Source organism: Amblyraja radiata, chromosome 16 (assembly GCF_010909765.2).
Source record: "Amblyraja radiata isolate CabotCenter1 chromosome 16, sAmbRad1.1.pri, whole genome shotgun sequence".
Classification (NCBI taxonomy): Eukaryota; Metazoa; Chordata; class Chondrichthyes; order Rajiformes; family Rajidae; genus Amblyraja; species Amblyraja radiata.
The window spans coordinates 2,285,371-2,297,889 of NC_045971.1; the positions used below are offsets into that span (position 1 = coordinate 2,285,371).

The 12,519-nt window shown below is 49.2% G+C and overlaps 1 non-coding gene across 1 annotated transcript; it reads left to right on the forward strand.

Annotated features, from left to right (window-relative positions):
- Nucleotides 1–651: 651 nt before the first annotated feature.
- Nucleotides 652–723, forward strand: trnac-gca. Its single transcript has one exon. It is a non-coding gene; the product is annotated as a tRNA-Cys (tRNA).
- The last annotated feature ends 11,796 nt before the right edge of the window (nucleotides 724–12,519 follow it).

A 12,519-nucleotide genomic window follows, 5' to 3' on the forward strand; every position in this document is an offset into this window, starting at 1 on the left:
CTAGTTAGTTCAATGAGGAATTCAGGCATGGATCTGGTAGACACACAGAGTCTCTTGTCCAGAGTGGGTGAATCGATGACCAGAGGACATAGGTTTAAGGTGAAGGGGAACAGATTTAATAGGAATCTGAGGGGTAATTTTTTCACACAAAAGGTGGTGGGTGTATGGAACGAGCTGCCAGAGGAGGTAGTTACATAGAATCATAGAAACATAGAAAATAGGTGCAGGAGGAGGCCATTCGACCCTTTGAGCCAGCACCCCCATTCATTGTGACCATGGCTGATCGTCCACAATCAATAACCCGTGCCTGCCTTCTCCCCATATCCCTTGACTCCACTAGCCCCTAGAGCTCTATCTAACTCTCTCTTAAATCCATCCAGTGATTTGTCTGGGACTATCCCAATGTTTAAGAAACAGTTAGACAGGTGCATGGATAGGACAGGTTTGGAGGGATATGGACCAAACGCAGGCAGGTGGGACTAGTGTAGCTGGGACATGTTGGCTGATGTGGGCAAGTTGGGCCAAAGGGCATGTTTCCACACTGTATCATTATGCCTCCCTAAATATCTTACCCAGGTATAACTAAAATAGTGCTTACATGGAATTATATAAAAAGTAGATGGATAAGATAGATAGATAGGCTGATACCTGGGGGGTATAGCTCAGTGGTAGAGCATTTGACTGCAGATCAAGAGGTCCCTGGTTCAAATCCAGGTGCCCCCTTCAAACTTATGTGTTGCACTGTGGCGCAGCGGTAGAGTTGCTGCCTTACAGCACCAGAAACCCGGGTTCGATCCTGACTACGGGTGCTGTCTGTATGGAGTTTGCGCGTTCTCCCCGTGACCTGCGTGAGTTTTCTCCACCCACACTCCAAAGACGTGTAGGTTTGCGTGCTAATCAGCTTGATAAAATTGTAAATTGTCCCTATGTTGTCCCAAGATAGTGCTTGTGTACGGGGGTCACTGGTGGGATGGGTGGGCTGAAGGGCCTGTTTCCGTGCTGTATCTCTAAACTAAACTAAAGTTGGGGGCACATTTGTGCAGCTGGTGAACGGACCATGTTCAATCATGATCTTGTCTTGTTTAGGCCAAATACTGTGATATGATAAAGGATTTACTGATGAATACAATGAATATTCAACTGATAATCAAGGGATTTCTGTCCTCCATGGCCAGAGTGAGTCCCACTGTAAATTGGAGGAGCAGCACCTCATATTCTGCTTGGGTAGTTTACACTCCAGCGGTATGAACATTGACTTCTCCAATTTCAGGTAGTCCCTGCTTTCTCCCTCTTTCCCCTCCCCTTCCCAGCTCTCCCACAGCCCACTGTCTCCGCCTCTTCCTTTCTTCTTCCCGCCCCCCCACCCCCACATCAGTGTGAAGAAGGGTCTCGACCCGAAACGTCACCTATTCCTTCGCTCCATAGATGCTGCCTCACCCGCTGAGTTCCTCCAGCATTTTTTGTATACCTGCGATTGTTCCAGCATCTGCAGTTCCTTCTTAAACATCAAGGGATATAACAACACCTCATGTTCCGCCTGGGGAGTCTGCATCCTGGGGGCATGAACATTGAATTCTCCCAATTTTGTTAGCCCTTGCTGTCTCCTCCCCTTCCTCAGCCCTCGGGCTCCTCCTCCTCCTTTTTCCTTTCTTCTCCCCGCCCCCCCCAGTCTGAAGAAGGGTTTCGGCCCGAAACGTTGCCTATTTCCTTCGCTCCATAGATGCAGCTGCACCCGCTGAGTTTCTCCAGCGTTTTTGTGAACCAAGGGATATTCAATACCATTATAACAGTAAAAGGACACAGAGTGCTGGAGCAACTCCGCGGGTCAGGCAGCATCTTTGGAGAACATGGATAGGTGACATTTTGGATCAGGACCCTCCTTCAGGCTGGCTGCTCAGACCCCGAAACTTCACCTATCCATGAGATACTGCCTGACCAGCTGAGTTACTCCAGCACTTTGTGTCCTTTTCCGTAAACTGGCGTCTGCAGTTCCTTATTTCTGCATTGTGAAGAATAATAGAATTTTATCTGGAAATTTGAAATGATTGAGATCCATCCGATACCAGGGTCTTAAATGTCACTATGTAAATTATGAGGACATGTGTTTCGAACAGTACAATTCTCTGGAAATCTGTGATGGAGCAAAAGTGTGGAAGCAAGCCCTTGGGCCCAACGTACCCACACCGTCCAACATGTCCCATCGTCTTGTTGAGTGTACTCATTCTCGCCTCGGACACGACTAACAGTGGCCTATTTCCTGTAGCAACGTTACTTTTTTGCATATCTTCCGTTCATTTGTTCGATATCTCTCTACATCACCGTCTATAACTCTCGTTTCCCTTGTCCATTGATTCTCAGCCTGAGGAAGGGTCTCGACACGAAATGTCGCCTATTCCATATTCTCCAGAGATGCTGTCTGACCCGCTGAGTTACTCCAGCACCCTGTGTCTGTCTCCCATCTGCACTAGTCCCCACCCAAGCAGAAGCCTCCAGGTGGTGCATCCCGGGCAATGCTGACGACAGGAACTGTACCACAGTGACTGACTGAAGTAGCCAATTCTGCAACCACCGACCGCCGACCGTCACTGACCGACCGGAAAGACGTGACGTGGAAGATGGCCGGACACGAGGAAGAAGACTAGTCCCACCTGCCTGCATAATCCCTCGAAACCTTTCCTATCCATGTACCTGCCCAAAAGCTAAATGTTGTTATAATATCTGCCTCAACTACCTCCTCGTCCCATACGCCCACCAACCTCTGGTTGTAAAAGTCAGCTCTCACCTTAAGAGAGCTGGATTTGAACCAGGGACCTCCTGATCTGTAGGAGGATGCTCTACCACTGAGCTGTACCCCCTACTATGTGTGAATGCGCACACAAATATCCCCAGACACACAATTATACACACGCATAATCAAACCAGACACACACACACCACCCACATGTACAGACAATTTAATTTCTTTTCTTCCAACGTTTGTCGAAACTTGTGGAAAAGATTGATAAGGGTTATTGGCTTTTTTTAAAACTGTGTTCTAAAGAAATAAAAGGTCTCGAATGCCCTGCGGCTCCATCAAACAACATCATTAGGGAGGAAGCCAGTGCAACAGTCATTGTCACAGCTCCCATTTCCAGACTAATGATCTTTTTAATAGGCATTGCGGATTACTGAAATAAGGAGAACTGGTAATTTATCCATGACGGCTGCAGTCTGCGAACCTAATCTTTATAAGCTCGGCTTGGCAGCAGTGAATGTGGAATGATTTGCGCACTTTTCAACGAGGAATCTAAGTGGAACTTTAACGAATGGTTTTTGGTGCAGAATGACGCAGCTGATATTTATCAGGTGTTGTCTCTGGGCGGCACGGCGGCGCAGCGGTGGAGACCCGGGTTCGATCCTGACTACGGGTGCTGTCTGTACGGAGTTTGCACGTTCCATACACCCACCACTCTCTGTGTGAAAAAGCGACCCCTCAGGCTCAGATACTTATAAAATCTTTTCCCCTTCGCCTTAAACCTATGTCCTCTCGTCTTTGATTCCCCCAACTCTGTGCAAGAGGCTCTGTGCATCTACCCGATCTCTTCCCCCCATGATTTTATACACCTCTATCAGATCACCCCTCATCCTCCTGCGCTCCAAGGAATAGAGTCCCAGCCTATTCAATCTCTGCCTATAGCTCAGACCCTCTAGTCCTGGCAGCATCCTTGTAAATTTTCACCGTATTTGGACAGATATATGGATAAGAACGATTTTGTGGGATATGCAGCAAATGCAGGCGGTTGGGACTGGTGCAGATGGGTCAACATCGACAAAGGCAGCACGGTGGAGCAGCGGTAGACTTTCTGCCTTGCAGCGCTTGCAGCGCCAGAGACCCGGGTTCGATCCTGACTACGAGTGCTGCCTGTTGTGCGTTCTCCCGTGACCGCGTGGGTTCTCTCCAAGATTTTCGGTACAGGTTTGTAGGCTAATTGGCATCGGTATAAGTGTAAAATGCCCCTGGTGTCTGTGGGATAGTGTTAGTGTGCAGGGGTAATGTGGTTGGTGCGGACTCGGTGGGGCCGAAGGGCCTGTTTCCGCGTTGTATGACTATGAGTGGTGAATCTGTGGAATTCTCTGCCACAGAAGGTAGTTGAGGCCACAGTTCATTGGCTATATTTAAGAGGGAGTTAGATGTGGCCCTTGTGGCTAAAGGGATCAGGGGGTATGGAGAGAAGGCAGGTACAGGATACTGAGTTGGATGATCAGCCATGATCATATTGAATGGCGGTGCTGGCTCGAAGGGCCGAATGGCCTACTCCTGCACCTAATTTCTATGTTTCTATGTTTCTATGACTATTATCGGAAGTATTGCTCAGGCTGTGGCTGTTTTCTCTCGAAAACATAACTGAGGGGGTGACATAATCGTTGTCTTTGGTAATTAAAGAGTTTGACAGATGAGGCAGAGAGAGAATGTTTCCAGCTGTAATGAGAAAACAAAACTTGAGGCAGTGAATGGTCCGTGATAAATCCAATGGGAAATACAGGAGAAATGTTTCTATCCCGAGTGTTTAGATTGCTGAGCTCACCACATCAAGTCATTGAGGCAAGTGGCCTCGTTGTCACATTGAATTTGTACAACAGGAGGGGAGCTGTTCAATCCACAATGTCTTTGCTCAGTCAATCCTCCACAGTCGTTCCTCATGACAGCAATATTCAACATGAGACGTTAATGACCCCGTCCCACGATGCGTGTTTACCCAAGAGCTCTCCCGAGTTAAAAAAAAAATCAAACTCGTGGTATTCTACAAACTCCTACGACCTTCCACGAGCAGCAGGCAGTGAAGACAGCGAATGGTATGTTAGCATTCATAGCAAAAGGATTTGAGTATAGGGGCAGGGAGGTTCTACTGCAGTTGTACAGGGTCTTGGTGAGACCACACCTGGAGTATTGCGTACAGTTTTGGTCTTCTAATCTGAGGAAAGACATTCTTGCCATAGAGGGAGTACAGAGAAGGTTCACCAGACTGATTCCTGGGATGGCAGGACTTTCATATGAAGAAAGACTGGATAGACTCGGCTTGTACTCGCTAGAATTTAGGAGATAGAGGGTGGATCTTATAGAAACTTACAAAATTCTTAAGGGGTTGGACAGGCTAGATGCAGGAAGATTCCCGATGTTGGGGAAGTCCAGGACAAGGGGTCACAGTTTAAGGATAAGGGGGAAATCTTTTAGGACCGAGATGATGAAAACATTTTTCACACAGAGAGTGGTGAATCTCTGGAACTCTCTGCCACAGAAGGTAGTTGAGGCCAGTTCATTGGCTATATTTAAGAGGGAGTTAGATGTGGCCCTTGTGGCTAAAGGGATTAGGGGGTATGGAGAGAAGGCAGGTACAGGATACTGAGTTGGATGATCAGCCATGATCACATTGAATGGCAGTGCAGGCTCGAAGGGCCAAATGGCCTACTCCTGCACCTATTTCCTATGTTTCTATGTTCACGAGCTCCTACGAGTAAAAAGTAACCATTTTTTTCATCACGAGTAATTTTTTTTACTCGTGAAGTTTTTCCCAGTGTTGAAAAAACGTCACGATAAAGAAAATACTCGTCGTGAAAAAAATTGTTGCTCTTTACTCGTAGCAGCTCGTGAACAGAGAGACATAGAAAATAGGCGCAGGAGGAGGCCATTCGGCCCTTCGAGCCAGCACCGCCATTCATTGCGATCATGGCTGATCGTCCCCAATCAATAATCCGTGCTTGCCTTCTCCCCATATCCCTTGATTCCACTAGCCCCTAGAGCTCTATCTCGTGGAAGGTCGTAGGAGTTCGTAAAGTACCATGAGTTTGATTTTTTTATTTAACTCTTGGGTAAACTCGCGTCGTGGGACAGGGGCTTAACTCTTTTTAGTTTAAGAAAGAATTGCAGATGCTGGAAAAATCGGTTTGAGCCGCGGGACTGACTTACCATCGCCCGGTGGGGTAACAACATCGGAGGCCTGGATCGCCTCAGCGCAGAGGAAGAACAAGGAGGGAAGAGACAGAGACTTTAAGACTTTTGCCTCCATCACAGTGAGGAGGTGCCTGGTGAACTCACTGTGGTGGGTGTTAGTTAATTTGTGTTTATTGTGTGTTTTGTTGTTTATTATTATATGTATGACTGCAGGCAACGACATTTCGTTCAGATCGAAAGGTCTGAATGACAAATAAAGGAATCTAATCTAATCTAATCTAAACTAATCAGACAGTACCCGTACTTGGATTGGACCAGTGTGTCCGGTGCTGCAAGCACAGTAAGGCAGAAACTCTACCGCTGCACCACCGTGCCGTGATTCCTCGGTTCCCGTCCGAGCTGCGGGGGTGCTGAGAACAATCCCATGGTTTCACAGGGACACGAGGGACTACTGGATGCTGGAATCATAAGGAGAACACAGACTGCTGGAGTAACTCAGCAGGCCAGGCAGCATCACTGGAGAACATGGATAGGTCTGAAGAAGGGTCTCGACCCGAAACGTCACCCATTCCTTCTCTCCAGAGACGCCGCCTGTCCCACTGAGTTACTCCAGCTTTCTGTGCCTATCTTCGGTTTAAACCAGCATCTGTTGTTCCTTCCTAAACATGGCTTGGGATGCTTCTTCAGGCTGCCGAGGCTGTACGAGTGAGTCCGGGTCAGAGCACGTTTGAAGAGGTCGGCAGAGACCTGGGTTCCATCCAGACCACAGTTGCTGTTCTTACGGAGTTTATACGTTCTCAGCTGTTGAGCAGTAAATACAGCATTTACAGTTCTTACGCCATCAAGAGTCTAGAGTGCTTTATTGCCCTTTGTGCCGAAACAGAACAATGAAACTCTTGCTTGCGGCAGCAACAAACAAGAGGTTTGTAGATACGATGTGGATAAATGTGAGGTTATCCACTTTGGTAGCAAAAACAGGAAGGCAGATTACTATCTAAATGGCGTAAGTTGGGAAAAGGGGAAGTACAACAGGGTCTGGGGGTCCTTGTACATCAGTCTATGAAATGTAAGCATGTAGGTACAGCAGGTAGTGAAGAAAGCGAATGACATGTTGGCCTTTATAACAAGAGGAGTCGAGTATAGGAGCAAAGAGGTCCTTCTGCAGTTGTACAGAGCCCTAGTGAGACCACACCTGGAGTATTGTGTGCAGTTTTGGTCCCCTAATTTAAGGAAGGACATTCTTGCTATTATACAATTCAATTCAATTTATTGTCATTTGGACCCCTTGAGGTCCAAACGAAATGTCGTTTCTGCAGCCATACATTACAAACAAATAGACCCAAGACACAACATAATTTACATAAACATCCATCACATTGCTGTGATGGAAGGCCAAAAAAACTTCTCTCTCCACTGCACTCTCCCCCCCCGATGTCAGAGTCAAAGTCAAAGTCAAAGCCCCCGGCTGGCGATGGCAATTGTCCCGCGGCCATTAAAGCCACGCCGGGTGATGCAAGGTCGCGCACCGGGTCTTGATGTTAGAGCCCCCGGCGCGTGCTCGCAGAGTCCCGCGACCATTCCAAGCCGCGCGGGGCGGTGCTGTAAGGCCCCGCTCCAGGAGCTCTTCAACCCCGCAACTCGGGCGGGAGAAGTCGCCGCTGCGGAAGCCCTGAAAAGCGGTCTCCCTCCAGGGACCCGCGGGCTCCCGGTGCCTCCGTCCGCCAGACCCGCAGTTGCAGCCTCCGAATCTCCGGAGGTCGGGCCGCAGCAGCGTCCACCACCGCTCCACCCGCTCTGGACTCGGCCAGCTCCGCGACGGTGAGGTGAGTAGTCGGCACCACAGCCCCCGGTCTTCCTGTTGGAGGCCGCTCCTCGTTGCAGCCCCAACGACAACGGAGACCCGACAAAGAAAAGGTCGGGTCTCCCGTGCAGGGAGAGATTTAAAAGTTACCCCCACCCCCCCCACCCCCCCCACCCCCCCACACCACCCCCACACACATACCCCAACAAAAAATAACAAAAAACTACATCAAAACATAGACATAAAATAATAAAAACGCAGACGGACTGCAGAGGCCGCTGCTGACGAGAGTCGCGCCGCCCACCTATTGAGGGAGTGCAGCGTAGGTTCACCAGGCTAATTCCCGGGATGGCGGGACTGTCATATGCTGAGAGAATGGAGCGACTGGGCTTGTACACTCTGGAGTTTAGAAGGATGAGAGGTGATCTTATTGAAACATATAAGATTGATAAGGGTTTGGACACGCTAGAGGCAGGAAACATGTTCCCGATGTTGGGGGAGTCCAGAACCAGGGGCCACAGTTTAAGAATAAGGAGTAAACCATTTAGAACGGAGACGAGGAAACACTTTTTCACACAGAGAGTGGCGAGTCTGTGGAATTCTCTGCCTCAGAGGGCGGTGGAGGCCGGTTCTCTGGATACTTTCAAGATAGAGCTAGATAGGGATCTTAAAGATAGCGGAGTCAGGGGATATGGGGAGGAGGCAGGATCTACCATGATCACATTGAATGGCGGCGCTGGCTCGAAGGGCCGAATGGCCTACTCCTGCACCTATTGTCTATTGTCTATTGTGTAGACACAAAAATGACAGAGAACTCAGCAGGTCAGTCGGCATCCATGGAGATCATGGATAGGTGACATCTCTGGGAAGGAGCAGGCAGAAATAATGGAAATGCCACGCAGGCCCTCTGAGATGAACTGGGGCCCAGGCCAATTTCAATTTTAGAGCCCGCCACTTCAAGATCCCATTGAGGCAGACAGGCATGAGGCCCAAGCCAAATGGCTCTCGTTGCCCCTCCTCTGATAGGGCCTGATGCCAGGACAGTGGATTTTGGGAATGACGGAACGCATGCCTTGCGATGATGGGAAACTATAAGGTTGGAGGCTGTGGAGTCTGAAGCAGGGTCTCACGTTCTCCAGAGATGCTGCCCGTGTGGCAAGTCGAGTTACTCCAGCACTTTGTGTCTTTTTTTTTTTTTTTTACCCGAATATCTGATTTCAGGACAGATAATAATAATAATAATAATAAATTTTATTTAATGGGCGCCTTTCAGACATCTCAAGGACACCTTACATAGATTCATAGAAATAAAAACATATAATCAGAATAAAATAAGTAATAAAGACATCACAGAGACACAAATTAAAAACAGAATTCAGTCCAAAAACAGAAAATCAAAAACACAGTGTGAAGAGAGAGCAGCGGCAGCCAAAGCGCGCCAGCGTCCACTCCCCCTTCACGGCAGCCATCTTGGACACAGACTTACAGGATTACATTAGACAAAAAAATCATCCCCCCACAATGGATACCACTGTGGAGGAAGGCACAAAGTCCAGTCCCCACCCCAAGTCAACGTTTGGTAGCACGGGACATGCAGTTCTTGACTTGCCAGTGAAAGTTCATGGATGCGGGGTAAACAAGCTGAGACTGAACCTTTGGTTTCCGTTGTCAAGTGAACGGGCTTGTTGTGGCCAAGACCCTGGACTGTGAGATTTATGAAGCGTGTCAGGATTCAGGGGGAATTGAAACACAATATCTCTTTAACGCATTTGTTGCACAGTGTCTGTCAGTTTACATTCTGCTTGACATGGAATGCAGCTGGCAAGCCAACTATGGCACTTAGCATCCATCGCACACTCCACCTCACGCTGGGATGTAGTTGGAGTATTTATCAGACACGTAGGCTTTGACAACTTATCGCCGCTTAGGTTCGTAGTTTAAACAGGAATTAACATTGTTTGGAGACAAAAAATGCTGGAGAAACTCAGCGGGTGAGGCAGCATCTATGGAGCGAAGGAAATAGGCAACGTTTCGGCCCGAAACCCATAGGGTTTCGGCCCGAAACGTTGCCTATTTCCTATAGCGGAGACCCTTCTTCAGACTGACATTTTTTAGCCCAAAGACAAAGGTCTACGATGAGGGGGGAAAGATTGAACAGGAACCTGAGGGATAACTTTTTTCCACGTAGGGTGGGGGGGGGAGGGGAGGAAGAAAGGAAGTGGAGCCAGTGGGCTGAGGGAGAGCTGCGAAGGGGAGAAGAAAGTAAGGACTACCTGAAATTGGAGAAGTCAATGTTCATGCCACTAGGGTGCAGACTGCCCAAGCGGAATATGAGGTGCTGCTCCTCCAATTCACGGTGGTGCTCACTCTGGCCATGGAGGAGGCCGAGGACAGAAAAGTCAGATTCGGGATGGGAGGGGGAGTTGAAGTGCTGAGCCACCGGGAGATCGGGTTGGTTAAGGCGGACCGAGCGGAGGCGTTGGGCGAAGCGATCGCCAAGCCTACGCTTGGTCTCACCGATGTAGAGCAGCTGACCACCTAGAGCAGCGGATGCAATAGATGAGGTTGGAGGAGGCGCAGGTGAACCTCTGTTGCTGTCTTACAGCGAGTTCGATCCTGACTACGGGTCCTGGAGACAGGAGGAACTGCAGATGCTGGAACCTTGAGTAAAAGACAAAGTGCTGGAGTAACTGCTGCTAAGGTCGGGCAGCATCTGTGGAGAGAATGGACTGATGACAGTTCAGGTCAGGACCCTTCTTGCAGTCTTGGATGGCTACAGACTCATACAGTGTGGAAACAGGCCTTTCGGCCCAACTTGCCCATGCCGACCAAGGTGCTGCCTCCACAATAGTCCCACCAGGACTCGAGGGTCTCAGCTATAGGGAGTGGTTGAGCAGGCTAGGACTCTATTCTTTGAAGGGCAGGACGATGAGGGGGTGACAAAATCATAAGAGGAATAGATCGGATAGACGCACAGAGTCTCTTGCCCAGAGTCGGCGAATCGAGGACCAGAGGACCTAGGTCTAAGGTGAAGGGGAGAAGATTTAGTAGGAATCTGAGGGGTAACTTTTTCACACACAGGGTGGTGGGTGTCTGGAACAAGCTGCCAGAGGAGGTAGTTGAGGCAGGGACTATCGCAACGTTTAAGAAACAGGTAGACAGGTACATGGATAGGACAGGTTTGGAGGAATATGGGTCAAACGCGGGCAGGTGGGACTAGTGTAGGTGGGACATGTTGGCCGGTGTGGACAAGTCTGTTTCCCCACTGTATCATTCAATCATAATCATACTTTATTAGCCAAGTATGTTTTGCACCATATACGAGGATTTTGATTTGCTGTACAGTCATACCAATAAAAAGCAACAAGACACACAACATACATGTTAACATAAACATCCACCACAGTGACTCCTCCACATTCCTCACTGTGATGGAAGGGGAAAAAAGTTCAATCTCTTCCCTTCTTTGTTCTCCTGCGGTCGGGGGCCTCGAACCTTCCGTTGATGGGACGATCTTGGTTCCTGTAGCCGGCGGTTGGGCCCCCCGCATGGGGGTGATCAAGCTCCTGCATCGGGGGGGGTGGGGGGAATCTCTGCTCCCCTGCGCTGTGCCATCTGACCCCGGGTCGGGGCTGGTCGAACCTCCTGTGTCGTTTGGAGACTGCGAGCTCCTCGATGGTGAAATCCGCAGGAGCGTCGATCCCGGGCAAGGGATCGGCTCCGATGTTAAGTCCACGGCCCTGCGGTGGGGCTCAAAGTCAGTCCCGGATCAAGACCGCCAGCTCCATGATGTTAGGCCGCAGAGCAACCGGAGATACGATCCGGAAAACAGTCGCATCTCCGGCAAGGTAAGAGATTGAAAAAAAGTTTCCCCCGACCCCCCCCCCCACCCCCCCCCCCCCCCCCCCCCCCCACGTAAAACAAACCAGAGAACATTAACACAAACTTTTAAAACTCACTAAAAATAACAAAAAAAAACGAAAAGACAGACAGACTGTTGGCGAGGCTGCCATCGTGCGACGCCCCCTGCTGGCCTATGACTCTATGACCTGCCCGTGTTTGGCCCATTGTTCTAAACCTGCCCTACCCACGTTAGGTATTTGTCGGGATGGGTGTTGTCTCGGGGTCGAGACCCTTCTTCAGTCTTCAGTTTCGGGTCTGAAGAAGGGCCACGGCCCAAAACGTCACCCATTCCTTCTTTCCGGAGATGCTGCCTGTCCCGCTGAGTTACTCCAGCATTGTGTGTCTATCTTTGGTTTAAACCAGCGTCTGCAGTTCCTTCCTCCACATTAGGTATTCGGCAGTCTTCTGCTGAATGCCCTGTACATCTGAGCCTATTGGAATCAGCACCAAGGGCCTGGGAAGTAGACTATTATTTATTTTCTACTTTCAGCAACTGGGAATCGAAACTCTAAATACTGCAGATGCTTCGAGAAAGAAAGTTCGACTGTCAAAGGACTTTACTCACCCACCATGAGAAATCTCCTTCGGTTCCAGAACCTGTGCCTGTTCTTTCATTAACATCTACTTTATTGAATTCCGTCGAAGGTTCGTTCCTTTGAAATTAAATTTCCTCTCTTTCTTGCGTCTGTCCTTTTATCCTGCTTTGGAAAGTGAGATTAGATTAGCCCCGGCCAAATTGAAGATGGTTTTGTTGGTCCGTGAATGCGGAAAGAAGTTCTTGCTGTGTTTCGCTTATTGCAAAGCGATTTGCCAGCCCACCCCCCTCCCCGACCTCAGGGTCTTTCTCATCTTGGAGATCGCAGCAAGAAAGTGGGCCGTTCACGCT